The sequence below is a fragment of the Vulpes vulpes genome, unplaced genomic scaffold (genome assembly GCF_048418805.1).
Source record: "Vulpes vulpes isolate BD-2025 unplaced genomic scaffold, VulVul3 Bu000000840, whole genome shotgun sequence".
In the NCBI taxonomy this organism is placed as follows: Eukaryota; Metazoa; Chordata; class Mammalia; order Carnivora; family Canidae; genus Vulpes; species Vulpes vulpes.
In genome coordinates, this window is record NW_027325733.1 from 1 (window position 1) to 24,148 (window position 24,148).

Here is a 24,148-nt window from a genome sequence, read left to right on the forward strand (position 1 = left end):
ACCTGAGCTGAAATCAAGAATTGGATGCTTAACCAGCTGAACCACCAAGTGCCCCTCAACTATCATTTTTAAAACATGGTTGGTTATAGGGACACCCTGGTGGCTCAGCAGTTAAGTGTTGCCTTTGGCCCAGGGCGTGATCCTGGAGACCGGGGATTGAGTCCCCCATCGGGCTCCCTGCATGGAGCCTGCTTCTCCCTCTGCCTATGTCTCTTCCTCGCTCTCTCTCTGTGTCTTTCATGAATAAATAAATAAAATCTTTAAAAAAATGGTTGGTTATAGTGAAAGGAATAAGAATTACACAGGGCTGTGGTGCCAGCACTTACTGGGCAGTTCAAAGTGGGCAGTATCAAGTTGAATAAGAAAACACAAATATCCAGTTTTCAGAACTAAGGCATTTTGACACATCTTTTGAGATCCCAGAGAACTAATAAAGAGTACTTTCTCTCTTCCATTCACTTTGAGACTTGGCAGTAGTTCCTGAATGTATTTCTTGGAAGAGATTTTCACTTTCTTTTCTTTTCTTTCTTTCTTCTTTCTTTCTTGCTTTTTGAAGACATGTTTAAAATGTTAGGGGCAGCAACAAAACAATATATGAGAATACTGGATTGGTTAATCAACTTCCTCTCTCTTACATGTTGAAAATAAAAATTATGATCACAAAAGGAGTGGATTTCCTCTAGAAGTCATAATTTGTTTAGAATGTCTTCTTTGATCCCCCATGTATAGTTATCTTGTGTTCAGTCCCTGAGTCCAACAGATCAATTCTAGTAGAAGCAGCACTTTCACAGCAATGAGCTCAAAGAGCAAAGTTGCAAGCATAAGAACAATTTTTGTACTACATTTGCAGTTTTCAAGGAAGTTGAGGGTGAACATGTAACTTGCAAAAGTATTTGTTGATATTTAATATCTGTCATCAGGATTATGTCATTAGCCACATGCAAAACCAAAAACAAACAAAAAAACTGCTGAAAAAACATTAGCACTTACTTCAAGCTTTAGTAGTTACATTAATACGATGATGGAAGGTGAGACATCTGAATTTAGCTATCATTCTGTAAAACATGGATACACTTAAAACAAATCGGCTGTTCTAAACTGCTCATATTTTATTGCAAGTTTTTTATGCATTTATAAAAAGTGAAGGGATAGTAGGCAATGAGTTGGCTTCATTAGTAAAAGAAGAATTTTAAACACTTAAAAGATACCAATTTTATACTATCATATGATGTTTCAAATAGAGAAAAATAGTTAATTACAATGATTATTTGATGTCTTAATCCAAGTTATTAAATTTGAATGGTATATTGAGTTAGGGATTTAACATTAAATATTAAATTTTTACTCGCAGTTGTAAGAATACTAATTTCCTGAGAGCACAGCATCATGTCACAAACATTATTCTTGCTGAATTACAAAAGCGTTGGAATAAAATTGTGCTTGGAATTGGTGGTGATGCACACAAAGCTCATAATTTTGTCATACAAATTGTAATACTCTATCAATTTAAATATAAGCTTGTTGTTAAAATTTACAAACATTTCTATGTATACACAGCTATAGCAAATAAACAATAAAAATTAAGTGATGAAGCTGTTATTATTACAAAAATGTCTGTGCCATGGCAGTAAATGTCATTTCTATTTGCTACTTATTATCAATTAAATTTCGGAAGTGGTTTTGCATTGTAATTATTGAAAAGCTTTCAAAATGAAAGATATTAAAATGTATTCCTTTAAAAAATAAGAAAAAAATATGTACCATGAGAGGTTGATCTGTTTACAAATATAAGCTTGAAATTTTATTATTGGGGTTTGGAATACTTCATGTTGTGGGATAATTTCTTTATGTATCTCCTATATTTATTGGTTATGTTTGCATTCTGTACTGGAAAAGAATGCATTTGAATGGGATTCTAATTTCCAGCATCTATATTTGCCCAAACATTCAAAACAATAATAAACTTTAAAAACTTATTTTATAGGGTTACCTGGGAGCTCAGTTGGTAAGTGTCTGCCTTTGGTTCAGGTCATGATCCCAGGGTCCTGAGATGGAGCCCTGCATCTGGCTCTCTCCTCAGTGAAGAGCCTGCTTCTCTCTCTTTTTCTGCCTGCCGCTCTACCTACTTGTTCTCTCTCTGTTAAATAAATAAATAAAATTCCTAAAAAATAAAAAAAAAACTTATTTAATAAATTTTAACTCATAAAAATATTTCTTGAAGAGTTTTATTGAGAATGGAGACCAAAAAATGATGGGACAAAGTATTTACACGTTTTATAATGTAAAAATAATTATAATTGAGAATCTTCTCCACTTAGTATTATTTCCTCTGAGCTTATTGGATATTTCAACATCTGTTGGAAGACTTTACTCAATTTAAAATATTATGAGCTGAATAGGCAGTCATATGAAAAGTGCAGCATAGGGAAAATAATCAATTATATTGTAATAAAATCTATTATGACCTGAAGGAGAAAAATCAATTGAAGACAATTATTTTTAATTTTTTAAACATAAAATAAAAGTTTGAAGAAGATTATATGAGTTTTATAAATTACAAAAATAGTGCATATTTTTAAAATAAAATTCCAAATAAATAACAAGTCCATTGTATTAAGGACATTTATATATATTTATATATATATAGTTTATATATAGATGTATAAATATATATATTAGATATAGTATATATATAATATACACACTTCAAGAATAATGATTCTGCAATTCTGCTTATGGTACTTTTAAATTAATGTTCAAATAAACAATAAAAATGACCCATTTTTCAAAATTTAATGTAGGCAGTTATATTTTATTTTTAAAATAAAAATAAGAAAGAACCTTATCTTTGAAAATAGTTTTGAAAATAACTTTTGAAGATCCATGGTAAAATAAAACATATCACCAATAAATAACTATTCAATAAAATGTATGATTTAAATTATTTTAACACACTTTCTCATCAAAAATATCTTGACTTGGATGATACATTATATAATCACAATATTCTTAGTCATCACTTCCTCCAGCAGGGTCTAAATTAAGAGCCAAGGTACCTGATGGAATATTTGAGACAATATTTGCTCACAAAGTGTAATAATCAAACTTTGAGCACTACACAGTTTTAGAGAAGGAAAAACTGAGTAGACTATAACAGATGAAACAAAGTTAATAAACAGAGAGAGAAAAAATTTGGAATTAGACTAAAAAATATTGTCAAAGAGATGAAGGACCATATGTGTAAAGCTAAGAAAGAAGGAATCATAAAGAAAAGCCAACTGTAAATAAAGTCTATGAGAAATAGTGAGGCTGAAATAGAAATTTAGTGGATGGATTGAATACTCTGCATGGGCCCAAAATAAATGTAAGCATTAGAATATTGGATTAAAATCTTTCAGAGACCACTGGGAAGCAACAAAAAATAGAAATATTAAAAGAACATTAAAAAAAAGTATGGGTGATAAGATAAAACAGAAGTGCTGTGATACCTAAATTAAGAGACTCCACACAAAAGCAAAAGTGGCAGGAAAGAGAAGTGCCTGAGTTCTGCTCAGGTCGTGGTCTCAGGATTAAGTCCCACATGTGGCTTCCTGCTCAGTGGGGAGTGTACTTCTCCTTCTGCCTCCGCATCTCCACCCTGCTCCTGGGCTCTCTCCCTCTCTTTCTCAAATAAATATATTTAAAAACTTAAAAAAAAAAAAAAGAATGGCAGGAAAGAAAATATTTAAGGAAATGGACTCATGGAACTTCGACTCAGAGTTTTTCCTAGTTAAAGAAAAGTGAATTCAGATCAAAAGGTTTCCGAAGCTGCCATGCAAAATAGATTTTAAATTTTCTTCATATAGACACATTATATTAAAACTAAAGATTTAAAAGATAAAATCTTCCTGAAAGAAAAAGCCAATCATCCATGAAGAAATAAGATACAGATTTATATCAATTTTCTCATTAGCAATAGTTGGGTAAGCAGGAGAATATTTTCACAGTGCTGCAGGAAAAGAAACTCTAGTCAAGATATATATATATTTTTTATCCCATGCAACTACTGTTTAAAAGTGAAGACAAAAAAAAAGAATTTAAGCATACAGAGTCTCAGGAATTTTAAACTCATATAAAGACTCTCTTGGAAAATAATCTTGGATGAGGTAGTCGAATAAGAAAAATAAGTCCAGAATTCTTCAAGATAAATGGCTATGTAAGATATGCCAGTTGTGTGGTTTCCAACACTCTTCTATCTTTAAATATATCAAATGCAATGTCTTTTCTTGACTAAAACCTGACTGACAGGTCAGAAAACAAAAACAAAATCCAAAAAAAAAAAAAAAAGATCCAGAAGATATAATGATGAAAAAATGAAAAACATTTTCATTATTTTTCATAACATGAAAAATATTAATCTTGCAATGCTATCTCACAATTATTAAGCAAAACTTTATAGAATTTGGGTGAAGAAAGTCATCTATGCCATCAAAAATTTTTTTTTCAGGGCAGCCCTGGTGGTGCAGCAGTTTGGCGCCACCTGCAGCCTGGGGTGTGATCCTGAGGACTTGGGATCGAGTCCCACATCAGGCTCCCTGCATGGAGCCTGCTTCTCCCTCTGCCTGTATCTCTGCCCCCCTCTCTCTGTGTCTATGAATAAATAAATAAAATCTTTTAAAAAATATTTTTTTCATATAATGATAGATTGATAGAGTGAGTAAAAGTTAAGAAAAATATTTAACAGTTAATCACAGAGGATAGCTATAAAGATGGCTTATGGTCTGTACAATAAAAATCTATCAAACATAATTTGTGTAAAGAGAAATTTGTGAAACACATTAGACTTGAGTGAAGAAAACCTATTACACGTCAAAATTTAACAGATACAACAAAAAGTATTTACAAGGAAATTTATAACTATAAATACATGTATTAAAATAAATGCAAGTGACTAACAATTGAGTGATCTTATTGGAATAAAATAGAAGAAATTTTTTAAAAATAAAGATAGACATAAGTGAATAAGTGCATTGAAAATGCATAAATAAATTAAAAATAGAAAAACTATCCTACAGGTTAAAAACCTGACATTGACAAGAAATAGGGTAAGAAGGAAAAATAAATTACTTATAATTATAATATGAACTTAATCTTGTTTCTATTTGCTTCTTTCTCTAATATGTATTAGAAATATGCATGTAGAAATATGCATGTTAGGGGTGCCTGGGTGGCTTAGTTAAGCATCTCCTTTGGCTCAGGTCATGATCTCAGTGTCCCAGCTGGGGTCCTAGTATTGAGTCTGGTGTTGGGCCCCCTGCTCAGCCTGCTTCAGCCTTCCTCTCTCTCTTGCGCAAATAAATAAATAAAAAATTTAAAAAACGATATATGTCAAATATATTTTCATAAGTATGTATACATATATAATTCCCAAAACACAGCAGACATTAAAGCAAAAATAATATATGAAATTGATGAGTTATACAGTTGAAAAAATATAAATATCTAAATTTTAAAAAGAATGTAAAATTTAAAGTTGATATAAGAAAAAAAGAGAATGCCAAAAACCATTAATGTAGTTAAAATAGGAATAAAGGATTATGCAATTAGTAAGCCTAAGTTAATAAATATGAAGGATGATTTTAGTATAATTTTTATGGTCATTCATTTATTTCGTTATTTCTTAGTTGTAGAAAGCAGAAATTGACCTGGTATTTAAATGTACTGATTATATTAAGCTTCCTTCTCCAGATCAATGGAATTTATTACTTTTGGTGAAGAGTGGGCTGATCAAAAATGGTAGCAGGTCAGTTTTTTCCCCATTCGCATGCCATTGTATCACATTTGTTTTTATTCGCTCTGGCCCACTGTGCTGATTCACCCTTACTTACCCTTTGGTCAAGTATGACCATTTCTAAATTTGTCCTAAAATATTTGCACTAAGGTGAATTCATCCCACCTGGTATTTGTGGTCTTTAATTTTCTTCCATGTGATTTTTCTCTGTGCATTTTTCTTCTGAGCTTAACCCTATTTGTACTTGTTACTGTCTCTAACATATATTCGGGTAGAAATGTTAGACTAGCATTATAACTCTTAGGGGTTACCCACAGAAATGTGAGGTCAAATAGTTATTTAAATATAACTCAATTATTCACCAACAAATTTAGGGACAATAAATATTATGTAAGAGATGATCTGTTAAATGACATTTTTTGTCAAATGTTAGGATCCCAAGAGAAATGCATCAAATTATGAAATTATATAACAGTTTTAAACACGACGAATGTGTTCTGCAAGCGGAGTTTCTGTGCTACTTCATTGTTCTGTTAATTGCAGGTTAAAGACTAAAATAAAGTTATTGATATGACATTCCCTTTCCGACACTGAACACTAGGTACACGCGGAATATGGTCCTGTAGTGAACTGCCTCTATTTTTTCCCTTGAGGTTTGTCCCCATAGTATTAACTTAAAATTCTCATCTTTAAATGTATATATTTTTTTGAGAATGGATATAGAAGGAGCATCCCAGAATTTTACTGTTCTACTGCCCATATGTTTTTCTTTCTTTTTTTTTTTTTTTTGAGATCATGATTCTTTTTAAATGGATGAGTTATTTAGAACATCAAGTTGTGAGGATAAACTCCATTTGTAAGAGAAAACAGAAGAGCAGAGGTAGTCTTGAAGCTGAGGAACAGTTTTAATTTGTAGCAGAATTTGATTAACTTTGCGCTGTTCTGTAATCTCCTATTTCTCTTTCCCTGTGTCAGAGACCTCACCTTCCTGGCATCTGGGCTTGTGCAGCTTCTTGAAGCAAGCATCAGTGAGATGCCCTGGGATTTTCACACTGCTGACACCAATTTTGCTGGAAGTGGCATTCACAAATTTCTGGTGTGTTCTCTACAGAACTCAATTGAGGGCCAGAGGTCAGGTTACAAGCAGCAAGTCACTCCTCAGTGGCTTGAGGAAAACCACCCTCTTGACTCTTCGGGTGAGGATGACCAAAATGGTGCCGGGAGTGATGCTGGCTCAGAGTTTGCACACATGCTGACTGAGATTTCTTGCTGTGGCTCAACAGCTTTCCAGGCACATCTTCAGTAGAATAATATACCCAGGCGTTTTGCAAAGTTTAACCACTTGGGTACCACCATTCTTGTAACCAACAACTAGTTCCCTGACAGGAGCAAGAAACTTCTCCTTTGGCTTTTCAACTCTGGATTTGGCTGCTGAATATTTCCCCTTGTACATGGCCTTCCTGGAATACAGAGCCGATCCAGAAAATCTGCCTCCCTCCTCTGACTGGGACAGGGTTTTGGCTGCCATGGGGCTTCATCTTCTGTCTGCATTTTAGCCTTTAGGTTACCCTTCGAGACCCTGCTACCAGCATCAGCTTTCCTGTCTTTAGGTTTCTTCTCATTAAAATCTACTATCTCAGTTTTTTCACCAACTGTCTTGCTTGAGGATGGAAAAGAGCTTGAGGCCCTGTTTTTTTGACTGGTCAGCACTATAAGAGTCTATGCAAGATCTAGACTAATGACAATTGGAGAGAGGAAAAGGCTGTAGGGGGAAGCCCCTGCACCAAAAACCAGCCGCATTTTTGCAGGTGGATCTATATGTACTCTATTGGCATCTTATTAGTAAACCACCCCCAAACCGTGAAATACATGGATTTAATTGTTTTTGAATCTCTACACAGAAGTACTTCATAGTGAAATTGGGCACTCCATGGGCTATTGTAAAATGTGAGGTAAGTACACTTCTCATTAGATAATCAGCACCTGCTGTTTCAGGCAGCTTAGTTGCCTAAAAATAAATTAATTTAATTAAATTCGAATATAGGATACCTTCATCTTTCTGCACATTTACATGCTTAGGATGTCAAGCTTGAATGTGAATTCCAAAGGAAATTCTGTTGTATATTTTTTTTTGCAGAGAAGCAAAAGCTGCTTTTCCCATTCCTACTGTAAGCTGCTTTGAACATCATTTCCAATGAATGTGCCAATTTGGTGAATGGTGTGAGCCAAGGTTTGCTGATTTCAAAGCCAGCTCACATCACTGCAAATATTTCATTTCTGTTTTTTGCATGCAGGATCAAAATGATGAAAGCTGACTTGTTCTCTTATGATCTAGAAAAGACTTAGTTTTGGGTCAAGAATCACTGACAACTTTACCAAATGTTTTCTTTCATGTTTTGTTTTCCCTTACTCACTCACTCACTCACTCACTCACTCACTCTCTCACTCACTCACTTACTCACTTGGAAAGCTTGAATTCATTATTACCAATCACTACATGTACCTAGCTCTACTCGGCTGGTAGTTTTAAGGATCAGAAATGTGGTATTGGAGTAAGGGACTGGCAAGGGCTATTCGGGGGTTGGCGATCAGGACAGGTCTCCAGCTTCAGGAAAGAGTTGGAACCAGAACACGAGGGCAAAAGCATAGTCATGAGAATTGAACAGTTATTATGCAGAGACAAAGATATTTAAGAAAAAGCAGAGCCCAAGTATATGAGCAACTCAGACCAATTAAAAATTTTTCCCCAATGACATGTCAGCCTACTGATAGCTGAATGTCTGTAAATACCTGTGCCAGTCCTGGACTTTACTTAATCCCTGTCCAACTACCTGCCCTGATAATATTTCTGGAATCCTGAATTACCTAGAGTTTCCAATTAAAAATGTGGATGTCACATCTATATTTCCCTTTATTAAAGGAAGTTGGAGTCCTATTAGTTTAAACAAAGGAACACAGAGGCTTTAGAGAGCTCTGGTTCCAGATGACGACATGGAAAGATCCTGAACTCCCCTCCTCCGCTGACACACCAAATCCACACCTAGTTGTGCAACCACTCCTCCTGAAGAAGAAAAAAACTCAGGTTTTAGAAATGTAACTATCATATAATAGGGATAAAATAATAGTACGAATTTAAGCTACCCTTATCTTCCCTGCCAAAAACAAAAACAAAAACAACAACAAAAAAACTCTGATGATGGAAAAAATATACTCCTATTGTTGTAAAACTTTTGCTCTGCATTTTGCCTTTTGCATGTAGACCTAACGTTCAGTTTTTTATTTTTTTTAACATTTTATTTATTTATTCATGAGAGACACAGAGAGAGAGAGAGAGAGAGAGAGGCAGAGACGCAGGCAGAGGGAGAAGCAGGCTCCATGCAGAAGCCTGACATGGGACTCGATCCCAGGTCTCCAGGATCACGCCCCGGGCCAAAGGCAGGCGCTAAACTGCTGAGCCACCCGGGCTGCCCACATTCAGTTTTTTAACATGCAAATTGTTCCCTTACCACAGCTACATTCTCAACCTTCCTGTCCTTCCTTATACCATCTTCATTGGAGACATTGGGAAAGCATAATTCTTTCCCACCAAGTAAGCGATGCTTCTATCTCTAACCCCATCCTCTCTTTCAAGCTCCAATACTTTATCTCTAAACCAGCCTCTGCCACCCCCCCACCTCAAGCTGCCTCACAATGGCAGCTTATCATTTCTCTGTTTCTGACAAGTTTATTACATAAATAAATGCACATTAGGGGCAGCCCTGGTGGCTCAGCAGTTTAGCACCACCTTCAGCCTACGGCCTGATCCTGGAGTCCCGGGATCGAGTCTCACCTCCGGCTCCCTGCACGGGGCCTGCTTCTCTCTCTGCCTGTGTCTCTGCCTCTCTCTTGCTCTCTCTCTGTATCTTTCATAAATAAATAAATAAAATCTTTAAAAAACAAAAATAATAAAAGCACATTAATACACTTTTCATATTTAGGTGATTTTTTATCACAATGTCAAAATGGGCCTTCCTATGAAAGTTTAATCTTTCTTTGGCCACCTACACAACATAAAGATAGATGGGTCAGGTGATCGATTGTACAGGATGGATTCAGCTGTCTCTATCATGGTCCATTGGTTTGACAGATTTCTTTCTTTAAACTGTAGTTGTTATTTAACATAATAATACAATTGCTTTGGAAACATATGAAAGGGTTAAATATGCAAAAACGAAGGAAGGAAGGAAGGAAGGAAGGAAGGAAGGAAGGAAAGAAAGAAAGAAAGAAAGAAAGAAAGAAAGAAGAAAAAGAAAGAAGAAAGAAAAAGAAAGAAAGAAAGAAAAAGAAAGAAAGAAAGAAAGAAAAAAGAAAGAAAGAAAAAAGAAAGAAAGAAAGAAAGAAAGAAGAAAAGAAAGAAAGAAAGAAAGAAAGAAGAAAGAAAAAGAAAGAAAGAAAGAAAGAAAGAAAGAAAGAAAAAAGAAAGAAAGAAAGAAAGAAAGAAGAAAAGAAAGAAAAAAGAAAGAAAGAAAGAAAGAAAGAAAGAAAGAAAGAAAGAAAGAAAGAATTGCCTGAACTTTTTGTGCTATCCATCCACTTTCAAACTGTCAACAGAAAAAAACAGAAAAGTAAAGTTGAGAAGAAAGAAGATAAGATCCCCTTCTCCTATCGTTGCTTAGAATTTTTAGAATTAGAAGATAAAGAGAAGGTACTTTAAAAATGATTTTAGACCCAGGGATTTGGGCTCTAGTCTCCCAACCTCTCTCCTATCTCAGTATTTCTCATTCTTGGCACTATTGACATTTTGGTCTGAATAATTTCTCGTGCATTGTAAGATGTTTCACCACATTCTTGTCCTCTACCTATTGGATACCAGACAATACTCTTGAACTGTGACAACCAAAAATGTTTTCAGGCTTTGCCAAATATCTTCTGAGGAGCAAAACCATCCTCCTTGGGAAATCACTGCTTCAGCTCAACGCAAGTGATGGAGAAGGCTGTGGCTTCAGCCCATTGTTCAAATGAATCCCCTAGGCATTTTTACATTTGTGGGTTTGGCCCCATCTCTCAGCTGACCCTTAGCTGATGAATTCCTTTAATGTTTAATGTCCCTTTTGCCCCTTCACTCCTCAAATCTGTAGGTGTCATGGCAAGGCTATATCCCCCAATTGTATTTGCCCTTCGAGGTCCCGTGGGACCCTGCAGAATGCTTCCCCTGTATACTTGGAGAAGGTGTTTCTGCTCCTTCTCATGTCTGCAGCTTACCCATACGCACAGATACACACATTCCCTCCCCCCTCTCTTTCTTTTCTCTTTCCAATTCTCCTTCCTTCTGTTCATTTAGCACAGGAGAATTTCAGCAATCCTTGTTCCAAGCACATGTATAAACAAAGAATGAAAACTGTTTCCTCTTCTTGAAGCCTTTACCAAACTTTCAAAATAAAATTCATAGAGCCCCCTTCCATGTCCCCAAAGTGGGGAGGCTTTCCATGAACAGCAATCTCTGCAACATGTCAACCATAGTATTATTTTCCAATGTTCATTCTATAGTAATTGGTAGGGATGAATGAGCAGGGTTAACGTGTGTCCTTTCTCTAACCGGCACCTCTCAACAATTCCAATTTCCGGTGGGTCTCTGAATTTAGAATGTTAAGTACTTAAAACAAGGTGCCGTCAGCTTACACCATAAGTCCAGAATACAAGAAACCACCCACATTTTGTTACACTGGATCAAAGATGATTCATGGGAGAGAAAGCAGTGGTTGCAAAGGCCCTTAAGGGCCATTGTCTTCTGGCATCTTAACAAACTCTGACTTCATCTTTGACATTTAACTGCTGAAAGTTTTCAAGCCCTGTGTCATCTGCCCCACAACTGGCTAAGCTGATAAGAAAGGCTGGGTGCTCCCTCCTTTGGCACGAGTAGGAAGTTCCAACCATGCAAATCCCAGGCCCATTCATGGGAACATTCACTCAAGCAGATCCCCTAATTTCAAGAAAAGCCTAACTGGTCTCTTTTATCTGTTATCTCCAGGCTCTGCTTTTGGATCTGCTCGTGAGATAACAGTTTTTTTTTTTAAGAAGGCTTCATTATATGAGTAATAAACCTTTCTGTATCCTCTCTCTCTGTTTTGTGGGGGTTTTTTTGTTTGTTTGTAAAAAATCACTTTTTGTTTAGGTATCCATGACATGTAACGTCATGTTGCTTTCAGGTGCACACATAATGATTCAATATTTGTATATATCATGAAATGATCATGATGCAGACTCCTGACCGCACTCCTGCCAAGGAAGAGAACCTGCCCCTGAAGCAAGCCCGGGAATCATCCTTATGATGATCCTTTGAGAACGTACCTTGCAGAAACGTAGTAGGCCTGGAGGGAGCTGACTAGTTCCCGATGAAGACGGCCGCCTTGGAGCACTCCCATCCCCAGCTGAGGAAGCTCGACGGGGCGTCAGTTGTCCAACGTGTCGTGGAGGCCAAGCATCTGGGCAGGCAGCCCCAACTGGTCGAGGGTCTGACTAGGGGCCCAGTCACCCCACAGTGCAGCGCATCCCTGGACAATGGAGGGAGCCGGTCCTGTCACGGCAGGGAGGTGCCCCTGGAGATCTGGCTGGAAGCCCTGGAGGAGGCTCCCCACATCCAGGACCCGCCCCGTCATCCTGTGCCATGGAGCCGGCCGGCAGGTGCACGTGCTCTGCCTGCCCAGGCCTCCCCACGCAAGCAGCGCGGCCTCCCTGAGGAGAACGCACACGCCGCGAGGACCCGCCAGATCTGGCGTCTTCGGCCCACGGCCCAGACCCGGGCGCTCTCCCCCGGACCGCCAGGAGCGTCTCGTGTGTGGACGAGACCCAGGACAGGCGGCGGCTCACGTCTAGGACACCGCCGAGGAGGGGCGCTGCGTGCGGCCAGCGTGCGTGACGTGCGTGCGTGACGTGCGCCTGACGTCCCCATACGCAATTATCTACTTAGAGGCTTATGAAAGATTTTCTTCACTTTTTAATTGAATAATTAATATAAATATTATTGGATATGCAGCCATGTATACAAGGCTTCATTAAATCCACTAGTAAATTTAGGGTAGTTTACATTAGTTCACTGAGCAAAGAAATTGTTTTAATTGTCTTTGTATTACAAAAATCCAATGACATTCTGAGACAAAAATATGTTCTTACTAAATATTTGTTGAATGAATGAATAAATTAATGAGAAGAAGAAATCCCCTAAAGTGATAAGCTATACATGCGTGTAACTGAAAGAATAAAACAAAGTAATAGGAAACATTAGTATTTTACTTGGTTACTATTTATTTTCTCATCCATTCCTGGCACTGGATTACGGGTATACCTCATGTTATGGTGCTTTGCTTTATTGTGCTTCCCACGTACTGCAATTTTTTATATATTGAAGATTTGTGGCAACTCCTGTTGAGCAGGTCTATTGGTGCCATTTTTCCAACAGTATTTGCTGACCTCGTGTCTTTATGTCAAGTTTAGGTAATTCTTGCAGCATCTCAAGTATTTTCACTATTGTAATGCTTCTTATCATAATGTGTGATCAGTAACCATTGTTGTCACTACTGTAACTGTTTTAGCGCACCATAAAACACGCCCTTATAAGACAACAAACTGAATCAATAAATGTGGTGTGTGTTCTGACTCCTCCACTGACTGGCTGTTCCTTCATCTCTGTTCCTGTCCTCGGGCCTTCCTACTTCCTGAGACACCATGGAATTTGCACTGGTTAAGGAATAAAAGTGGTGAAGTAGGTGATGGCTAGTGAAAACACTATAAGGATAATAGCTTGGAGTGCTCAATTTGGTTGAAGAATTGTTGATGTGGGGATGATAGAATACTTAAATTGAAAAACTAAAGTAATGGTGGATGAGAAATATGCTTGAAATTGGGATGGTGGCTGAGGAATCACGGCTATAACAATGTCATGGATCTGACCAAGAGAATATGTGCTGGAAGCTGGTACTGAATTATCCAATAGTTTAAAAACATGCTTAGCATGTGTATATGTACACCACATGCAACCACTTATTCACTTATGGGCAAGAATGTGCAAGCTAACAAATAATTAAATTTGAAATAATTTTATATTTTAAATATTTATTTCAAAAGACTAATAAAATCCTAATTTGCTTGGAAATTTTGTTTTATTATTAATTATGTTCATTTTAAATTAGATATGGGTAAGATACCCTAGTCTTTTCTGGGTAAGGAACGCTTAATCCTGGGTCCAAATAAAGGTGAGTTGGAGGAGGAGGAGGATTGGAATTTAGTGGTCAAAGAACTGAAAAAATTGAGTTTTAATGCATTATCAACAAGATGAATCAATGTTTCTTATGGAAAATGCTATGAAGAATTCCAAGAGAAATCTCTGAGGATGGATGAATTCTGAGATGACAAAGCAAAGTATTTATTAGAGCTGGGTCCTAAAGGTTGGGTACCATATATAAGCGCATATGGTTATTTTTTCTGGGTATAAAATAACTAATGTAAAAAGCAAAAATTACAATAAATAAAAAAGAACAATGAAAATAAAATGTAATTTGCCTAAATATTTGAGGATCTGAAAAACAGTCTCCCTGTGCTCTTGTTCTCTTGCCATCTTCTGTCATTAAGAAATAATATCCAATTATTTATAATGCTTCATAATTTTTTACTTGACAATATGCCATGTGCTTTTTCCCATGCCAATATATACTATTTGAAAACAAAAATTATAATTTATTAAAAATGCAAAGGCACAGAGGAAGGGAGTGCAGAGCAAAGCTTATTCAAGAAACTAAGGAGTATGAGCAAAGGAGCTGAGAGAGAACTTTTTGCTGTGGAGAAGGAGAAAGAAGAGCTGGTTGGGCTTAAAAAGGTAGTCTGTGTTGTAAACTACTCCACTTGAGATAGTAAAGAGATACCTGTTTTTAGAAATCTCTGAATATCCATCTAAGGAATTTGAAACTGATTTTTTTTGGTGTGGGATTTATTGAAAGGAATTTATTAGGGAAATAAACTTGATTATAACTTGATTATACTTTGCATGTATGATGTGTTGAAAGGATTTGCCCAACATTAGAAACTGTGCATGCAGTGCAAGAGGCTTAAAGCCTGAGTTGTAAAAATAGTTGCCACAATTAAAGATTGAAACTGGTTCAAGAAACAATTTGAGGGAAGAAACATCAAATTGTAGATGCAGGAATAGCGACTTAAGTGTTAAGGTTAGGTTGGAAATAATGCCACTTAGAAAAGAGTAAAGTTTACTCAGAACTTTATTTATTTATTCATGAGAAACACAGAGAGAGAGAAGCAGAGACACAGGCAGAGGGAGAAGCAGGCTCCACGCTGGGAGCCTGATGTAGGACTTAATCCCAGGACCCCTGGATTACAACCTGAGCTAAAGGCAGATGCTTAACCACTGAGCCACCTGGGTGTCCCAGATAGAACATTTATAAAGGAGTCCAAGTGTTAGCAGCACGGGGTTATCAGATAAAAAATACAACACACACACACACACACACACACACACACACACACACACTCTCGCATACCCAATTACCAGAATTACTGACCTTACAGTTTTTCTATTCTAGGTGGGAAAACAGCAATTTTCTCAGATGACCTTTCAGGTATCAAAAAGGCTTTGATATATTTTCAGATATCAGTACTGTAAAAATCAGTGATAGAGTTGTTTGTTTTTAGGGAATCAGTGACTTACAGGTAATATTCAAGATTTCACTTGCTTCAGAGACTAAAGCAAGATAGAACCTGTTTTTTGTTCTTTTGTTTGTTCGTGTGTGTGTGTGTGTGTGTGTGTGTGTGCTCTAATTCCTGGCTCTCAGAAGCCAATTAATAAGAATGGAAGCACAGCTTTGCTTCCTTAGATATCAGACAAAATCCTCTATAATAAAAGGCTGTCAACTGTTCTGGATTTATTACTGTTGTTGTTATTTTGCCGTCGTTTTAGTATAAAATTTGTTACCAGCATTTAATATAAGATTTTTAAAGACATATTTATTTGAGAGAGAGAGAGCATGGGTGCGCACCTGTGAGAATGGGGGAGGGACAGAAAGAGAGGGAGAGACAGAATCTTTTTTTTTTTTTTTTTTTTTTGGAGAGACAGAATCTTAAGCAGGCTTCACACCCATTACAGATCCAGAAGCAGGGCTCAATCTCAGGACCCTGAGATCATGATTTGAGCAAAAATCAAAAGTCAGGCTGAGCCATCCAGGAGCCCATTTTTTTTTAATTGGCAGGACTAGGTATTTGTAACCCTAAGTTGGCAATAGGCTATGCTAGTTTAAGAAGAGGCTCCTGCCTCTACTGGGCTGTGTACCCTTAAATAACTGGTCAATATCACTCTATGTTGCCTGAATCCAGTCTTCTTCCTGTTTCCTGTCTAGCTATGGCAGATATTTGAATTTGGAGCTTCTGCTTCAACATTCCTACCTTTAATGACCTTGGGGAACTATCAATAAATAAGGATGCCAAAGAGAAAGTCCTTTTGGAAGTGACCCTGATTTGCAAGATGGGGGAGGAAGGAAAGATAAAGAAATGTGTTTGGGGTGTTTATGGGAGGTTACAATGTGTCAAGTATGAGAGAGAGATGACAGCTGCACTTGTACTTGAGATATCACACCTGAGTGGCATTCATTTAATGGAAAGAAGTTAATGTCATGGGAATGAGTTAATTCTCTGCAAGTGTTATATGGACAAAGGAGAGAAAAGGGCTTCTGACATGTTGGAGGGAGTTTGTCTGGATATTACCAAAAGGAAAATGTAGAGAACAAACGAGTCAATCTTCAAGATAAAAGGAGGAAAATGTATCATAATCGTTTCATTTTTTTCACTTTGTTGAGAGAATTCACAAGTACTCTGATAGTGAATTTCGAGAAAGCACTTTCACATATTTTAAATGATTTGCTATTTTAAAAATGCACGCTGTTTTTGTCAGAATGACTGATAGAAATATCCTGATAAAGATGATAGATGATCTACAAATGTAGACATTTGCAGCTGCATTACTTACTTAAGGTTTTGATACATATGCACTAGCAGTTTCAGTACCAATTCAGTAGAAATAAATGTATCTTATTAAATTGCTATTTTAGGACAAAACATTGGCATTTTCTTGGACTTCCAAGAGACTTCAGCACATAATTTAATTTTCCAAAGCATCATGAGAATTCAACGAATTATGCAAGCAGAGAATGACAAATCTGAATGAAATAGTCTAACCTCACTTAAAAAAAAAACTGAATTCTTGATTTTATTGGCAATACACAAATTCAGTCTCCATATTAAATAAATAAAATTTACAAGAATATTTAAATGTCTCTTTGACCGCAATGCGTAATCTTAATCACCTCCCTTACCTAGAGGTAATCATCATTTTCAGTTTGTTGTATATCCTTCTGGAAATTTCATTATCATTTAAATATTTACTCATGTTGAAGTCAGTATATATGTACCAACATGGAACAATCTCCAAAACCTTTTGCTGAGTGGAAAAAGACCAGATTGCATACTAATAAATTTATTATAATAATATTTATATAAAAATAAACATACCCATTGAAAACAAGACTACATATTTTCTACAAGTTCCCTTTATTGCTACTTCTTCCTCCTCCTCCTCCTCCTCCTTCCACTACCTTTAGAATGGTAACCCTCATCTGTATTTCAGGTTTAGATCTCTCTTCTGCATTCCTAACCTATCTTTCTGGCTGCTTTAATATACAGCTTACTCTAATCATTCACAGATTCCTTGATGAGCAATAAAAGCTGAATATACTACCTTTCCATGTTTACTTTCTCCACCTTCTGTTTTCCCTATTTTTGTTAATCTTTCTACAATCATCCAGATGCCTCCCATTTCTCTGTCTCCAAATTTAATTATTTACTATCTTGTATCCCTCACTCTCTTAGCTTTATTGTCCATCATGTCTAATTTTTGTATATTCCTGTTGCCATAGGACTTATTTCAGCCTCGCACTTTTCATTTAGACTATTGCAATATTTCTGAGTACTCTTTCTGCTTCAAGTCTAGCGGTTCACAAATATATTGGATCACAGATTACCTGGGGGAAATATTCAAACCACAGATGCCCTCTTCATGTTCATTGCTGAAAAAGCTAGTTTGGGACGGTAACTCAAAATCATAGAGTTGATTCAAAAGTTTTCATTCTTCCAATTCAAAATCCTTCCCATACTAGACAGTGGCAGTCCTGTGAGTTTAGATTAGTCTAGTTTTCTATTGTTTGGGGTACTGAAGTTAGGATTATAGCTATAAATATTTGAACATTGCTCATTTAGTGGTTATAGAAGAGTTCAGTGATCTTCAGGATGAGACTTCCAGGAAACTTAAATGCCTATACACAAACTTTTCACTTAATGTGCAAATTACCATTATATTGTTTCTGATATAAACATATTTTAACATTACCTTACAACAAGAATAATTTTCTAATATTTTAGCTAATCTACAGGGGAATTTATGATGAGGAACATGCCATTGCCAATATTAAAAATTACTGGTGTGGAAAATTCATGAGAGATTTTAGGACTTATAAGGCTCTTGTAGGATTACAATGATGTAATATTAAGGAATTAAGAAGACTTTTTTCGCTAGGTATAATTACACTAATAAAAGAAATTTCTTTCTTAGACAAGATCATTTTGAAAGGGTGCTAACCTTGTCCATAGTTCTTATTTTAAAACAGATCCTTCTTTACAAAGATCTCTGAGATTGTTAGCTACAAATGAGGAAACTAATTTGATTACTTATAATAAAAAGATATTCTTCTATATTCTCCTATGTTTTTCTGATTTTTTCTTACTTATAGCTGATTAACTTGATCATTCTTTCTACCCACACAATCCTTATAGTTTTATGGTACCTGAAGATCCCTAGAAATAAACATTTTGGTGGTGGGAGTTCGTCTGTATAACCCACTAAAACAGGATTAAAAGGCCAATGTTATCAGAACAACCTTGATTGGTTTAAGACTCCTCTAAGAGTTTTGAGTTTATAATATGCAGTTCAATGGAAACTATTAAATTATTATTTTAAATATAAAATATGTATTGTCAAGATCTCAAGAATAATAGAATCAATGGGAGATCAATCAATTGATCTATCATCTATCATCTTTCTTCTTTCTTTTTATTTCTATTTATTCATATCTATATATCTATTTGTTATCTCTTCTTTTTTCTTACCTTTATATCTATCTATCATCTATTATCACTTACACATGCAGAGACAAAGATTTGTTTTAAGGAACTGACTTATGTGATATGGGTTCTGACAATCCAAAATCTGGGCAGGCCAACAAGCTGGAAATTTAGGTAATGTTGCAGTCTTAAGGAGAAATTCTTCTTCAGGAATCTTCAGTCTTTGCTCTTTATTGTTCTTTCTGTTTACCAACTCTTCTTTTCTCTTCCTCCCTTCCTTACTTCCTTTCCCCATCCCTTTCTTTCTTCCTCCATTTCTCTGTTTCTTTCTTCCTCTTTTCTTTTCTTCCTTGATTTTTTAAAATGAATGTATTCACCATTCATTCATTCATTAACAAATGAATTGGGTATCTTTACTCCACACCATGATTCATTTTCTCTAGTAAATGAGATAAAATTTTGCAAGAAATTTGTAAAGCCATAACATGGCAAATAAAAGTAGCACGTATTGCCAAATCACAAATAAAATGATGTGACTGATATGCAATTGTTATAATTAAAGAAAGAACCAAAAAAGCTTTATATTACATAAATCTCTTAGTAGGAACTTGAGATGGAAAACTACAGTAATTTATTGGGACTCCTGGGTGGCTCAGAGGTTGAGAGTCTGCCATCAGCTCAGGGCATGATCCTGGAGGCCTGGGATCGAGTCCCACATTGGGCTCCCTGCATGGAGCCTGCTTCTCCCTCTGCCTGTGTCTCTGCCTCTCTCTCTGTGTCCTCATGAATAAATAAATAAAATCTTTTAAAACAAAGAAAGTTACAATAACTTACATTTTCTCAGTATTCCAGACTTTTTAAATTATCTTCTCCTTGGATTGGAACATTTTCATTTTTGAGAGCTATATGTAAGGTAGTTTGTGTTGCCAAAAGATGTTTGTAAAGGATTTTTATGTAGTTCCCAAATATTTTAATTGCCAGTATTATCAGACCATCTATCAATAAAATGGCCTTTCACCTAAAAGCCAATATCAACTATTTTGAAAGTTTTACAAGTTACTCAAGAAAAATGTGGAAATTCTATTTATCTATACCTAGCCACATATCCAAGCTACTGCCTGATATTCCATTGTGAAATCATATAGCTCATTAGTAAGAGAACTTTTCTCTCCTCACCAAACCTAGAACTTTATGACTGGCAAGCCCATTATATTTTAATTTCCAAATGCAATAGTGGGTTATTCTGACCTCATTGGAGAATATTTGTTAATTTTGTATTTGCACTTGATTGTTTATTATTAATGACCATTGTTCCTGCATGATGCTTAAAAATGTGATATCATTAATTTGCTTTGAAATTTACTCAAGTATAACTGTTACATTGAACAAACATCCTGTATGATGCCATCAGAAAGTGTAGTTCTTAACTCTTCCTATATGTGTAGTGTATGTTAATACAGGGTTGCAAGACTATATCTTCATCATCTTCATCAACACAAAAACATAAATATATATTGCAAAAGCTCATTATGTCTTATATTCAAACTCTATAAATTGTTTCTTTTTCTTTGGAAATGAAAGTTTTTGAACAAGCTAGGCAATGGAAATTATTTTTATAGATATTTATGCTACTACTCTCTTGGATTTAGTAGAAAAAAATCAGCAACATTATTATGTGTAGTCAGGGACCCTTTATTATTTCCCAGATGAGCCCTCAGATTTCTTTTACTATGGAATATCCATCTCTTTATCCTGATGTCTTCTTTAACTTTTCATCTTTGATTTATCTCTTCCTGCCCATATGCAGTTCTATTTTCTTTCTCTTCCAAGCTTTCATTCTTTCATTGAAAAATTTTGTTTTAATAGAAACAAGGAAAGGAGGTAAAGGCACTTCATTTTTAAGTATATGTAACTTTTATTTTAAACCTCTCTTCTGGGATGCCTGGATGGCTCAGCGGTTGAAAGTCTGCCTTAGCCCCAGGGTGTGACCCTGGGGTCCTAGAATCAAGTCCCACATTGAGATCCCTACATGAAGCCTGCTTCTCTCTCTGTGTATATCTCTGCCCCCTCTCTGAGGCTCTCATGAATAAATAAATAAATAAATAAATAAACCCCCAAAAAACAAAACAAAACAAAAAAACCTCGCTTCTGTTTGCAACCTTCCCTGTGAATCCTATCTTTGGGGTTCATGTGCTTACTAAAACAACAGCAACAACAACAAAAAACAAAACAAACACAACAAAACAAAACAAAAACCGAAAAGACCTTGATAAAAAGTCCAGAAAAAAAAATTGTCTAAAGAGTATTGAGGGACCTCACATAAAACTTGCAGTTACAGGAAGCTTCTCTCAGTTACAAAATCACTTCTTGCTTTACAGAGTGTGATTTTATTTACTTTACTCAAAACTTCAAGATTGTTTTTAATCTGATTTGCCTATTGAGACCAATGTGATATTTAACCAGCCTCTGTTTCCTGATGGTTTCCCTCCCTGGCTTCTGAAGCTTCCCAGATGTATACATGGTGTGCTCTCACATCCTGTTACCGACATTAATATATTTCACCCTTGCAACTTGTCCTTTATGACTCTTCCTACATCCACCATTGCAGACTTCTCTATTATAATGTAATCTCGGCTACTATAAATTTACATTAGTTCAAATTATGTCTTTTTTTTAGATGAAATGCAAGCACCTTGTCCTTCAACTTTCAAGAAGGCTGTCATATAACACCGGAGGAAGCTGGCAACTTTATGGGAAGCATATGTTGAGCCCTCAACATTCACCAATTAATGACCCTAATGCAAAGCAATTTAAACAAGGAGGGAAACATGCTCCAGTGTCTAAGAGAAAACAAAACAAAATAAAACAGCAAGAATAAGATTATGTGGTTTGAAGTCAAGAGGATAAGTTTTCAAAGCCTAAACAAGTGATTTGTAAAGAATAATTCCACTTTCCATAAAACTGAGAACCTGTGAAAGCTGAGAACAAGAAATCTGCAAGCAAACTGTGGATGGCAGGGCAATAGGTTATGGTCCTGAGAATATATATATATATATATATATATATATATATATATAATCCATTAGGATATATATCCTGTATATATATATATATTATCCATCCATTAGTTCATTAGATCATCATTTTATATATATATACTTTATATATATAATATATATGCATATATATATAAATTTTACATCCTCCCCAGCAATAAAGGGAGATATATTTGTGCAAAGGTAAATCTGGATGCAAATTATTATTTTTGGAGAGAAAATTATAAAAGCATAATCTGTTGGTACTGAAAGAACACAGAGGTTAATCAGTCAAAATCTCTAATCTTACAAAAGAGAACACTGAGGTATTCATTATTGAAAGTATAACTCTTAGAATATCTCTTAATTCTACTTTTCTGTTCTTAACTTTTACTACTTGTCCTTGGCACAATATTTTGACATACATTCTTTTTGTTCTAGAACATGTTAACTGTGCTTATAAAGACAAGGTCCCACAGAGAATCAGAATAACTTTTCAGAAACTCTGCCTCCCTCCCAAACTTCTCAATGTAAAATTATAATTTAGAGAAATAGCTAATTAGGGGCAGCTGGGTGGCTCAGCTGGTTAATTTTCTGACTCATGATTTCAGCTCAGGTTATGACCTCAGGATCCTGAGATAGAGCCCTGCTTTGGGCTCCACACTAGGCGTGGAGTATGCTTAAGATTTTCTCTCTCCCACACTCTGTCCCTTCTCTCCTTGTGTGTTATGTTCTCTCTCTGTCTCAAAAGAAAAAAAAAGGAAAATATCTAATTATTCATTTCAATAAAGATATAAATGTTTTTCAGTTTTTTATTATGAAACAATTGTTAAATTTTAATTCTTTTCTAATTCAAAGATATATACATATAAAAGTTGCAAAAGACAAAAAACTTATGAAGAGAAGTAGGAGAAAATAATCAGATATCCAATACTACATTTTGATGCAGTTTTTCCTATTTATTCTTATGTTTGTTGAAATAATTTTCTTTTCTTTTTTTTTTTAATTGGAATGCTTCATGAATTTGGGCGTCATTCTTGCACAGAGTTTATGCTAATCTCCTTTGTATTGTTCCAATTTTACTATGTGTTGCTAAAGTGAGCACTATTAAAGATTTTATTTATTTATTTGAGAGAGAGAGAGAGAGAGCATGAACGAGGGGAGGGGCTGACAAGGAGGGAGAGGGAGAGAGAATCTCTCTCTGAGCACAGAGCCCAACGTGGGGCTTAATCTTATGACCCTGAGATCATGACCTGAGCTGAAACCAAGAGTTTGACACCTGACTGAGCCACCCAGACACATGAGAAGCAAGCACTATTGAAATAATTTTGTACATACAGAGTTGTGATCTATTCTATCATTTTAACATTGTTTGAGACAGTTTTTTTCTATTCCATTACACATTCAACAGGTGCATAAAATTTTGTCATGTGGCTGTATAATTGTGTGTGTGTGTGTGACCTCCACCATAATCATTTATTCCAGTATTTTATATATAAAATATTAGTTTTAAACATTATTACATAAAGATTTTTCCCCAAAATTTTAATGAATTATTTCCTTAGAAGAGATTCCTAGAAGTGTTTAAAATGTACTGACATTTTAAAGGTTAATTTGTTTTCTACAAATCTTTCCTCAGTTTATACTCTCTCACTAGTATATGAGCCTGCCTGCCTCACTACAGTTTTGCCAGTAATGAGTCCTAGAGACCAAATTATTTGACAAGATCAGGCTAGAAAAGTCATCGGTTAATTTAAAAATCTAATTAAAGTAGAAAGCACATTTTTTTCATAATTTTTCATAAAATTGAAGTGTGTATATGTATGCTAACTTGCCTCTGTTGATTCAGTCAAGGGCTTGATTTGTTGGCCTCTTTGCTATTATCTTTCTTGCATAAGAAAGATACATCCACCTTACATCACTACATTTATCAATTTTTGGTTTTTTAGCAACAAATCAAGGATACTTATGAATAGGAATACAGAAACATTGTGACCTTTAAAGAAAAAATTTGCCTCTGTTTTTATGTTGTTTCATCCAAATTGGTTTTGACATAAATTGTTTTAGGCAGTTTACTCCTTTCAAAGCATACAATTGAATGGATTAGTTACATACAAAAGGGAAGGTAAATACATCTCTGTGGTCTTCATAATCTTTTTATTTGGTACTGGACATTCCCTATATCTCATTATTT

General features: G+C 35.5%; 1 non-coding gene and 1 pseudogene across 1 annotated transcript; both read right to left on the bottom strand.

The window, feature by feature from the left end:
- Window positions 1-6,592: 6,592 nt before the first annotated feature.
- Window positions 6,593-9,878, bottom strand: LOC140596720 (large ribosomal subunit protein eL6 pseudogene; annotated as a pseudogene).
- Window positions 9,879-22,954: 13,076 nt separating this feature from the next.
- LOC140596721 (U6 spliceosomal RNA) lies at window positions 22,955-23,059 on the bottom strand. The gene has a single exon (XR_011998623.1). It is a non-coding gene; the product is annotated as a U6 spliceosomal RNA (small nuclear RNA).
- Window positions 23,060-24,148: the final 1,089 nt, after the last annotated feature.